Source organism: Micromesistius poutassou (genome assembly GCF_964030765.1).
Source record: "Micromesistius poutassou genome assembly, chromosome: 18".
Classification (NCBI taxonomy): Eukaryota; Metazoa; Chordata; class Actinopteri; order Gadiformes; family Gadidae; genus Micromesistius; species Micromesistius poutassou.
In genome coordinates this window covers 1,215,151-1,226,713 of record NC_140288.1, presented here as the reverse complement: position 1 = coordinate 1,226,713, position 11,563 = coordinate 1,215,151, and positions in this window count along the sequence as shown.

Below are 11,563 nucleotides of genomic sequence, written 5' to 3'. Positions count from 1 at the left end.
GGTGGCCCCCCCCCCCCCCCCCCGTCCTTCTCCTGGAGGACCACGGACCCAACCATTTCAAAACAGGAACTGCCGTCCTATTTTCTTGTCACCACTTGCAAAGAATGATGGAAATTAATGTACATAATTTAGTATTTTTAGAGTATTTATGCGACTTGGATGTTTATGGCAATGGATACTATATTTATGGTTTCTATGGATTATTTGTATATTATCTATATAGATGTATAAACAAAACATATTTTTTTACGTATGCAGCTTAATGATGCCACATCTTTTGTTAGTTTTGCATTTTTGTACAGCTTTGTTCAGTTGCTTTTTGACGTTGTTTGACAGCTTCATTGATAGCTGTCTGTATGTGACACTCTGCACCTCTGCAAACAATTTTTCACAGCATGCCCACAATGTGAACCTCCGTTAATGTAAGCATTTGTATCTGATTTGACTGAAAAAAAAAAAATGCTATTTTTAACCTCATGTGGGCTACTGTAATACAGGCTCATATGATTTAGGGCCCTGCTATTATACGTCTATGAAATGCAACAGTGGCACCATTGAATGTGCTCCGTTCTGTTTGACTACGCACGGGATTCAAACTCTCGCATCAGAGTAGAAGTTGAACTGGATTTTGTTTTTTGAATTGTTTTTTAAAATGTACGTGTATCTTTCAATGGTGTCGAAATGCTGCAGAAACTTTAGAATGTGATATCGTGCAACCTCCCAGAATCGATAGACTAAAGGTGTCGAATGTGCTCTACCTGGAGAAGAAGACTACTACTGGACAGTGCCACTGCCTGTACACAAAGGGGCTAAGCCTGAGTCACTACCCCACCCCAACAACAGGCGGAACGGACAGGCTTTTCTTTCTGTAAGCCACGCCCGTTCCTTGCACCCCATCCTCCAATCTGACTGAGGCTGTTTGGTGTGCATGTTGGGAAGGAAGTTGTTTCTCTGACGGTTTCTGCTGTGTATCATGCCTTCTTCTGCGAAACTAGCGGCGTGTTTACCACTCACTGAATCAGGAAGTAAAGGTTATGTAAACTGTAAACTACTCCCGGATGATGAATGCAAATAACTGTGGAGGAAGTTCAATATTTTAGTGTGTTCTTTTTGACTAAGGACTGATAATGTTATAATGACACATGATGTTACCGCCTACCGCCCCTTCAAAGCAGGTCCGACTTGAATTAATCTATATGGACCTCAAAGCAAACTGGTTGTACTGGTCCCATCAAAGCACTTGTCGGTCGGTCTGTCTGTCTGTCTGTCCTAAGTCTGCCGGTCAATAGTTCAATAAAGCAATGCATGCCTGAAGCCTCGGCATCCTGACTCAGCATTTTAATGGCGCTTTGGTAATGATGTGTTGAATTGTGTTTCAACACGCCATCTGGGGCCATCTGGGAATACGTTTCCCTGAGCACGTCCTCATTGTTTCGGAGAAGGCGATGCTTTGGTTTGTCCGCGTTGTCTTCCTGGTAGAAGATATGATATTTTAACAAACAAGCACCTCGTTGTTCCTGAGTGAGAGAGGCACACGGATCCTAACTCATGCGTGCGTCTAAACCACTACATCTAGTGGTGAAAGCTCAGGTCTCCTCCTTTGCTGTATCTTTTCCCTCGTGGCTTGAGGTTGGAGAGCAACCAGGCTGTTGTTTTGTTATTATACGTGTCCGAATGGTAAAGGTAGAATCTTCTTTATTGTTATCCACAGTGTAACATCGAATTCATTCATAACCAGTTCCCGGTAATCACAACCAAAACACGTGAAGTTAAATCCCGCGAGACCCACTCATAATACAGTAAACACTTTAGGGTCAAACAGTTAAACAGTAAAGCTATCTACACAGGCCGTCTCTCCCCCCCCCCCCTCGGAGTGTCCAGGCAGGGTTGATGTGTTCCTGTTTCCGTCGCTGTGTTTCGATGGCTTGGTGGAGGGAGAGTATACGGACTATCAAGGAGCTGGCTGCTATTTGAGAAGGTGAGATGAAACCAATGCACCAAAGGGAGCCTGGGCCTCTTCATGACCGGCATCAATGTGGTCTCACTGCGGCCCAGCGATGGTCAATCAGTCTACAAATCTCTTTCCATGTCCAAGACTCGACCATTCAGAGACCTTTCGCTCTCCGCCTTCCCTGCCAGACAGAGTATAGGATATAGGAAGCATCGTTCGGGAAGTCCCAATTTTCGTAACTGAAAGTTTTTTTTAAACTTTTTTGTTTTTAATAGTTTTTTCTAATTGCAGAATAGATGTAAATCTTTGAATTGGTTTGCCAATCTGTGATGTGATTCTCAAATGTGTACATTTATTTAAAAACTAAACTTGCACTACACACTCAAAAATACAACTGTTTATTTTTGCGTAATTTCACATACAACTCGTTGATTATAACTCTGCACCTGCGAGGGTAAAATCTGCTATTTCCTGTGGTTACTTTTGGCACAAATGGATAATTTACAATAATGGGGGTAAAAAGCCCTCTCAGTCCACAGCCTTCCGAGTCCAGAGCCCACAGGTTGGCTGGCACCACTTCAGAACGGCCCAGTTGAATTAGCTTCTCTGGTTTAAGACTAGTGTCCTTCCCAGATTGTGGGGCACAAGAAATGAAAAATAAATTTAAACAACTAGTAGGTCATTAAGCCACCGCAAACATTCATTGGGTCACGCTGGTTCCCACTGGTTCCCCCTTGTTCTGAAGCCTGTATGCTAAGAGGCATCCTATGGATTGCTATTGAGAGTATTGGAGTAGTAGGATGTCTCACTATCTCCAGCCATATACAATGAGTCAGGACTCCGGGCCCAATTGGAAGCCATCTGGATGAATAGGTATAGCACAATCCCATTCACTTTTGACCCACTTTTGATCACTGAAGATAATAAGCATTTTTCAATTGGTACTTGGCTCAGCTTTTCCCGGTAAATGAAATGTCCTGAGTTTAAATGAATAGGCGGCGCCAAAACGAAGATGACATCTGTGATATTGTTGAATACAATGATGTATTTGGATGCTACTGGGTCAGAGTGAATTAATTTACGCCTGACAAAAATAAATAGCTAAAATGTGCATTTTCAGTTCTGTGTTGTAGGCCTACCAGTGTAAACTATTGATATCAATAAAGTTAAGTAAAACAAAGGCAAAGGCATCACGTGATGATACCGATTGAGAGGCAGCTCAGCTCAACATTGGTTAAGTCTGATGACGACCTCTCTATGAAAAGTTCAGGGTGAATAAAATTAAAAACTATTGTAATTGCACCAGACGTCCACGAGATGGTGACAAACACCGTGTGTTCTTATTGAGGGAAACAAACGTATTCTATCACACTAACACAATTATATTCTAAAATATGTTAAATGTACTAACTCTACTTTACTAACTACTTTAGTTATGTAGCAGTTGAACCTGAAACACATCGCCAAGGTCTCTCAATCCCTCTCTCTGTCTCTCTCTCACTTGCTCTCTCTCTCTCTCTCTCTATTCTCTGTCTCTATTTAATTATTTTCTACTACTACTACTACTACTACTACTACTACTACTGCACACTCCTAAGCTGTTATCATTTGAAGACTTGTACACCCTCATTCTCAAGCCTCTAGATATGAAGTCCAGGATTTAATTCCTTTAATGCAATGCCCGTTACAACCATTGTACTCCATTGTCATGATAACTGTGTTGGCATTTTGATTAAGCAGTCTGTGAATTGGGTCTAAGGGTGTTTTTGATCAATTAGGGTACTGCTATGACATTGTATGATAGCCATATTATATTTGTCTCTATCTCTCTCACACACACACACACACACACACACACACACACACACACACACACACACACACACACACACACACACACACACACACACACACACACACACACACACACGCGCGCACACACTCACACTCACACACCCACAAACTAAATTAACCTATCTCAATTAAACGAATTCATGTATTTATGTCAAAGGAAAAACTGTCAGTCAATATAATATATATATATATATACTGATTATATAATAATCAGTCAATAATACAAAAACATAATTAGCATTCAGTGATACTGTGGAATAAGACACATTACAACTAGACACAGAAATGTAGACCCCCTCTCTCTCACTCTGTTGTCCTTTCAAAAGACCCCAGCGGCCGGGACACCGTCCACAATGAGGGACAATGAGCGGCCGGGGATGAGCTGAACGGTGTTTTGGTGAATTCCTGGCATTCCTCCGGGGTGTTGTTCCCGCCCAGCTAATCGCAGCTTAGCGCTAAACCAACATGTTTGGCGTAGCCTCGGTCCTGCGCGTTCCCACCCCACGGGAGGGGAAGAGAGGATATCTGGGATGGGGGGACGCTTTGAACGTTGACGGGCCAGGGCCAGGGGAGGGAGGCGGGACTTCCTCCTGAGAGATGTCGCTTTCAGAATAAGCGTCTGAAACTGATATCTCTCAGGAGGAGGAAGTCCCGCCCCCCCCTGGAGTCATGCTTCCTGTATCCGCCAGGGGTCCGCCTTTTGGTCCACGTGATGTAAACACCGCCATCCGCCCGTCTCCGCGCTGACCGCTATGGGGACGAAAGACTGCACGGCCCTGGTTCTTCTTGACCTCGTTCAGTGTTCAGTACACTGGATCACAACATTTGAAAGGGCCGTCTCCGGTGTAAGGTTGGTGTTGGTGGCACCACCGTGATCTGGCTCACATCCCATCTCGGCACTAGAAGTTTCTCCTTCAGCGTATGCAGTTCTTCCAGTCCTCAAAACTAGTCTCTCCTGTGGAGTCCCACATGGCTCCATTCTCAGTCCCATTGTGTTCTCTATTTACATGCTTCCCCTTGGTCGAGTCGTTCTGCAGAAGAACATTTCCTTACATTTCTATGACACACAGCTGTATGTTCCATGTCCTTTACTAACCTCCTTTCCTTGACCTCAATAGAAAATGTCACGATGCCAAGGACAGACTGATTTGAGCCTGTGATTTGTAGATTTGAGACCGTGATTTGTCGATTTGAGCCCGTGATTTGTAGATTTGAGCCCGTGATTTGTCGATTCGAGCCTGTGTGTGTATTGATGCTCATGTGGGAGTTTTGTTTTTAAGTCCTGTTTCACTCGCCTGCTCTGAGCTGTGCAACACTTTAGTCAACGTGAGTTATTTAAATTGTCTCACGTCTATTTCTGCATGCGATGGCGGGTGGGGGTGGGGGGGGGGGGTGGGGGGGATGGAGGAATACATGAGTACACATGGATGCAGTTAATCTCTCCTCTCCATCAGCAGCCCGGTAAACTGGGGGAAAGGTGAGAGACGAAAGGCGCGGGAGAAGAGAGGGAACGAGGCGGAGGAGGAGGAAGGAGACGAGGAGAGCGAGGTGAGGCTATCCCTCGGCCGTCTCTCCGTCTCTCTCCGGTGGGGTTTTTTAAAGTGGGGATTCCCGTCAGGAACAGACACGGTTTTATGAGGTCCGGGCCGAGCGAGAGAGGGAGGGAGAGAGAGAGGAGTGTTTGTTCGGGGAGACGGACTCTCGCTCTGCGGACGGAAAGTGGAGGGCCAGGCGCTGGGTGAGGGGCGCGGGCTGAATGAGACGTCTGTAGAGCTCAGGAGTCTCCCCGGCGCCATGAACCCCCCCCCCCCCCGCCCCCCCCCCACCCCCAACCCCCAACCCCCGAGTTTAGGGGGGGGGGGGGGGGGGGGGGGGTCTGAGATGCAGTCAGACAATCCCTCAACACACACACACACACTAGTGTACAAACACACACATTTATAGAGATTGATACACACACACACACACACACACACACACACACACACACGCATGTACACACATATGTATATAGATACACACACACACACATATGCATGTGCATAACCTCACAGTTTTAATGCACAGACACGCACACACATGTGTGTCTGTCGCTCGCTGTGTGTGTGTGCAGTGGTGACTCAAGCCGGCCCGTTGACGCTAACGGCCGGTCGGGCATCGCTGGGTCCTAGAGCCGCCTTTGTTTGGGATTCCACTTGTTTCTAGAATGACTCACGACCAAACAAAGGCCGCTCTGTGTGTGACGTGTGTGTGTGTGTTGTAAGTGTGTTTTATATATTTGATTTGTATGTGTGGGAGTGTGTCTGTGTGAGCGTATGTGTATGTGTGTTAGGGGGGGGGGTGCGGGAAGGGAGACTGAGTGAGTGTGTGTGTGTGTGTGTGTTATGTGCACACACACACACACACACAGCGCACGTGTCTATGCACGACTCCTTCCATAACAAAAGGCAACCGTGCATTCTCTGTTGCTGGTCCTAAATCATGGAATCCCGTTCCACCCCATACTAAGTCCTCTACCACCCTTGCCAGTTTTTAAGTCTAATTTAAAAACCGACCTTTTGCTCTCTTGCTTTTAACAACCCTTAACTCCTTTCCCCATTGCTGCTTTTTTTGTTTGAATTCTTACTGCTTTTTATTTAGTTAACTCTATTTTACTTGCTCTGGTCTATTCTGCCATGTGAAGCGCTTTGGGTTCGACTCCTGCTGTATTTAAATGTACTATATAAATAAAAGTGACTTGACTTGACTTCACAACTAACCCCCCCTGCGGTCGCTCACAAACGCACAAACGCACAAACGCACAAAAGGCACAAGTGACAGTGCAACGCGGCCAATGACCGAAGCTAACCTTTTAACGTCTTACTCTTCGTCGTTTTAATCAACAGCCATCCTTCTCCTCTTCCTCGATGCCTCTGGGGTCACATGGTGGGTCCCGGGTCACCTGGCGGTCGGGGGGGGGCGGGGGGGGGGGGGGGTCACACGGGGGTGGCGTGCTGAATGTGGGGTCGCCGGGGTCGCCGACAATAAAGGGCTGAAAATAGCCGCGTGGCCTCGTAGCAACGCTAGCCCCGCGGCGCGCGGAGGGATTAGCCTTTCTTTGTTGAACTCTGACCCGGAGCGACCCCGGCACACGCCAGCCCGGGTGTTAACCCCGTGGTCCAGCCTGTGGAAGGCCGACTGTGACCTTTGACCTTTGCAATGGGCGGACAGGAAGCAAGGCAACCAGCTGAAGTGTGTGTGTGCGTGTGTGCGTGTGTGTGTGTGTGTGTGTGGCGGGGGGGGGGGGGGGTTTGTGTGTGTGTGTGGGTTTGTGTGTGTTTGTGGGTTTGTGTGTGTGTGCGTGTGTGTGTGTGTGTGTGTGTGAGAGGGGTCGAGAGACATAAGGTTAGTGTGGTACAGAGGGAGAGAGCTAAAGCCACATCTCCATAAAGGGACAAGACAAAGAGAGAGAGGCAGCGGCGGTCGAGTCAGCACAAACACACAAACAGGTCGAAGGTCGTCCACATGGCACACAAACAACATGGTGGACCCAATGTTTGGTTCTTTATTCGGATGAAATTAACTAGTACGTTTCATACTTACTTTCACACTAAGACACGTACAAGTATGGCAACTCTGAATCTGAACCATGAATCTGCAATAACATAATAGGTGTGACAACACTTTGTGCGTGTGTGTGTGTGTGTGTGTGTGTGTGTGTGTGTGTGTGTGTGTGTGTGTGCGCATGTGCATTGAAGCCCCTGTGTGTGTGTGTGTGTGTGTGTGTGTGTGTGTGTGTGTGTGTGTGTGTGTGTGTGTGTGTGTGTGTGTGTGTGTGTGTGTGTGTGTGTGTGTGTGTGTGTGTGTGTGTGTGCATGTGCATTGAAGCCCCTGTGTGTGTGTGTGTGTGCATGTGCATTGAAGCCCCTGTGCTGATCCACAGTGGGGACAACAGCTTGGCCCTTGAGGGCACCCATCCTGTGATTATACCCCCCCCCCCCCCCCCCCGCCCTAAGGGCCCCCCCAGCACTATTAGCTTCACCCCCTCTGATGGACTGCTGGCGGAAGTCATTGCATCTGGAGAGGCGGGGGTGGGGGGGGGGCGGGGTGGGGCGTTACCTTGGAAACCGCTGAGATACCGAGGTGGAATCTGTCGGATGGATTCTGCCGATGAGTGTGGGTGAGTGGTCATGTGACCTGAGACTGCGGGTTTGATCCCCCGTGCGCCTGCCTTCCGTAGCGGCAGGCGTCCTTGAGCAAGACGCCCCTAACCCTACCGCGGGCCAGCCATGTGTGTGTCTGGGTGTATGTGTGTGAATTATCTATACGTACATATGTATATATATATATATACGTACATATGTATATATATATATATATATGTGTAGTTATATATATGAGAGAGAGAGAACAATAATGCATTAAATACCTCCACACTTGCGTGTACACGCACACACACACACACACACACACTCAATGTCTTATTTGCAATCAAAATAATAAAAAGGAACGTGTGTTTGTGGGCGGGGGGGGGGGGGGGGGGGGGGGGGGCAGGGGGTTAATGGCCGAAGTCAGAGACAGACTAACCTCACCCTCCCCCATCTTTAAATAACCACACACCCACACACACACCCACACACACACACACACACACACACACACACACACACACACACACAGATACAATGTCTTTATTCACAATGACGGGGGTTGTGTCAGAAGTCAGAGCTGATGGAGCACCAACCATAACCCTCCCCCATCATTTTAACAACCACACACACACACACAGTTCCCCCCCCCCCCCCCCACACACACACACACACACACACACACACACACGCCTCAGGTGGGTCGGGGCTGGGAGGGTAATAATAATCGAGCCCCCTCTGTGTGTGTGTGTGTGTGTGTGTGTGTGTGTGTGTGTGTGTGTGTGTGTGTGTCCCACAGAGCCCCCTAGGAGGCTATAGCACATCTCCTCCTCTAAAAACACACACACACACACACACACACACACACACACACACACACACACACACACACACACACACACACACACACACACACACACACACACACACAAACACACGCGCACACATGCATGGTCTGCACTCTATTAGAAAGACAGGTGCAAATGAGGCTGACAGCTGTCACTCAAGATGCTATCTCTATGACACACACACACACACACACACACACACACACACACACACACACACACACACACACATACACAAACACACTGACACCAGAAGCTAACATTAGTCATTCTATTTCAGGCCAAATCATACTCCTTTTGGACACACTACATTATGGTCTCGAACCTACTGCCTGCAATTAATGATTGATGTATTGGTGACTCTGAGTGTAGCAGTCCAACAAACCTAAAACTCTGGAGGTTTAGAGGAGTGGAGGTTTAGAACTCTACTGGTTTGGATGCCTGGTGTTGTACTGGTTTGGATGCCTGCTGCTCTACTGGTTTGGACGCCTGCTGCTCTACTGGTTTGGATGCCTGCTGCTCTACTGGTTTGCGTGCGTGGGTAAAGGTTGGGACGTGGCCCGCAGAAGCTCATTCATAACCTTCGAAAATCCTCCAGTTATTGGGCTGGACCGCGGTGCGTTTGAAATGGTTTGAACGTCGGTAGTAGGAGGGGCTGCCACTGCCACGGCCGTTCTGATAATACCAGGTATCTTCTGAATGGTCTTTCCTGGATTCATCATGCTTCTACCCCTGAGCTGACCTGTCTCTTGAACCTCTTAATGAAGGCAGAGGGCCAGTCTGATCCGGGCCGTACCAAGGTATCCCTCGACGGGGGACGTTTGGGTTGGGACTGCACAGCCACAGCTGGTACGGGAGGCCAATATTTGAACCTGAGAACAGAGTTATTGTTCGTTATCATCTGCATCACACTGTCTCAACATGGCCCCACTGCACTATCAATATTCAGCTCTAAACGCCTGTATCTCACGCCTGGTTTCACCTCCTGTGGGGTCCATAGTACACATCTGCTGCTTCATTCTGCTGCTTTAAAATCGTGCTCGTTTGTAAAAACACTGTAGTAGCCAGCTCTTGGTTTGTGTGTGTGTGTGTGTGTGTGTGTGTGTGTGTCTCCGTTTTAGAGCTGCACTTCTAAACCTAAACAAGCTTTTATGCAACGTCTGCTTGTGAACGTAGCTCTGCTCCTACAGACCCCCTGTAAGGCTGCAGGATGTACTCTCACACATTTTTACTTAATTGATATATATTTTCAATATTTTCCTTTTGACATTTGGATGACTTTTCCCGTCTCTTTCTCTGCGTTGCTTTAACAACCCTAACCCTTGTTAACTGTATAGTGACTCTATAATGACCTCACCCTGCAGTTAGCATTAATCCATGAATAGAGAGAGGCAGCATGTCCTGAGCCGACCTCCAGAGCCATGTGATTAGATTTTCACCTTGTTCCAGGTCATCTGGATTAAGGAATATTTAATCAAATATTTGGGATTATCCCAGTGTCTAGGTGTGTATTTGCGTGTTTGTGTGTTTAGATATGTGCGTGTGTTTGTGTGTGTGGGGGAGGTTTTTTTTAGTGCATGTGTGTGTGTGTGTGTGTGTGTGTGCTGTGTGTGTGTGTGTGTGTGTGTGTGTGTGTGTGTGTGGCACTCACATGGCCATTGAATGTGGTCATCTGACCCAAGCATCAGCTGCTTCCTCACGTGTGTTTCCATATGGAAGTCACACCACACACACACACACACACACACACACACACACACACACACACACACACACACACACACACACACACACACACACACACACACACACCCTACCCATCTGAAATAACTGAAATCAATTATATTTCTGATAAATGACTTAGAATATTAGAATATTAATAATCAAATGTAATATGTAATCTATAATGTAAATATAATATCATATATCTATAATGTCTATATGGTTCTCTCTCCTCTCTCTCTCGCCCCACCCTTCCTCCCTCCTCCCAGATGTGTGATTGGTCATTCAATGCTTACAGATGTTCTCAGTTTAACAAACAAGTCCTACCGGGCAACAGCTTTCTGTTCTGTGCTGGGTTATTTATAGACAGAAGGACAAACTCTGCGTTCAATACATCTTCCCTTGGTCGTGATTTCCTCACCAAGGCTGCGTTATTATCCATCCGCTGAAAGAGACCGCTGATGAAGTCAGTTATCGGTGGAGAAGCCGCTTCTGATAGGCCGCATTTCTGACACGCAAACTTAAACACACCGTTCAGAGGAACGCACGCACACGCACACGCATACACACACACGCACACACACACACACACACACACACACACACTGAAACACACATACGCACACACACACACACACACACACACACACACTATTACGGCCTGGCTTTAGAGGATCCTATTATGTTCAGTTCAAAGGTCACACAATGTGTACTCACACACACACTGAAACACACACACACACACACACACACACACGTGTATTCCTTGTATAATACTAACACAAGGCCATGCTAGTCAAACTATTTGCATTCAGTGGAATACAGAAGTCTGCGCCGTGACCCCCGTCTTGTCACAGTCTACAATTATCACTCATATGTTTACTAATGGAGGCCGCTGTCTGAAGGATGATTGGTGGACAGATGGGGGCGGGGCATCCATCTTGTTGATGACGCCGAGCACAAAGGAACTGCCACTCAGTCTGACCTCTCTGGCAGGCTCTGATTGGCATCTGTTCATCTTGTAGGGTCTTAGAATACCCTCCCCCCTCTCTCCTCCCCTC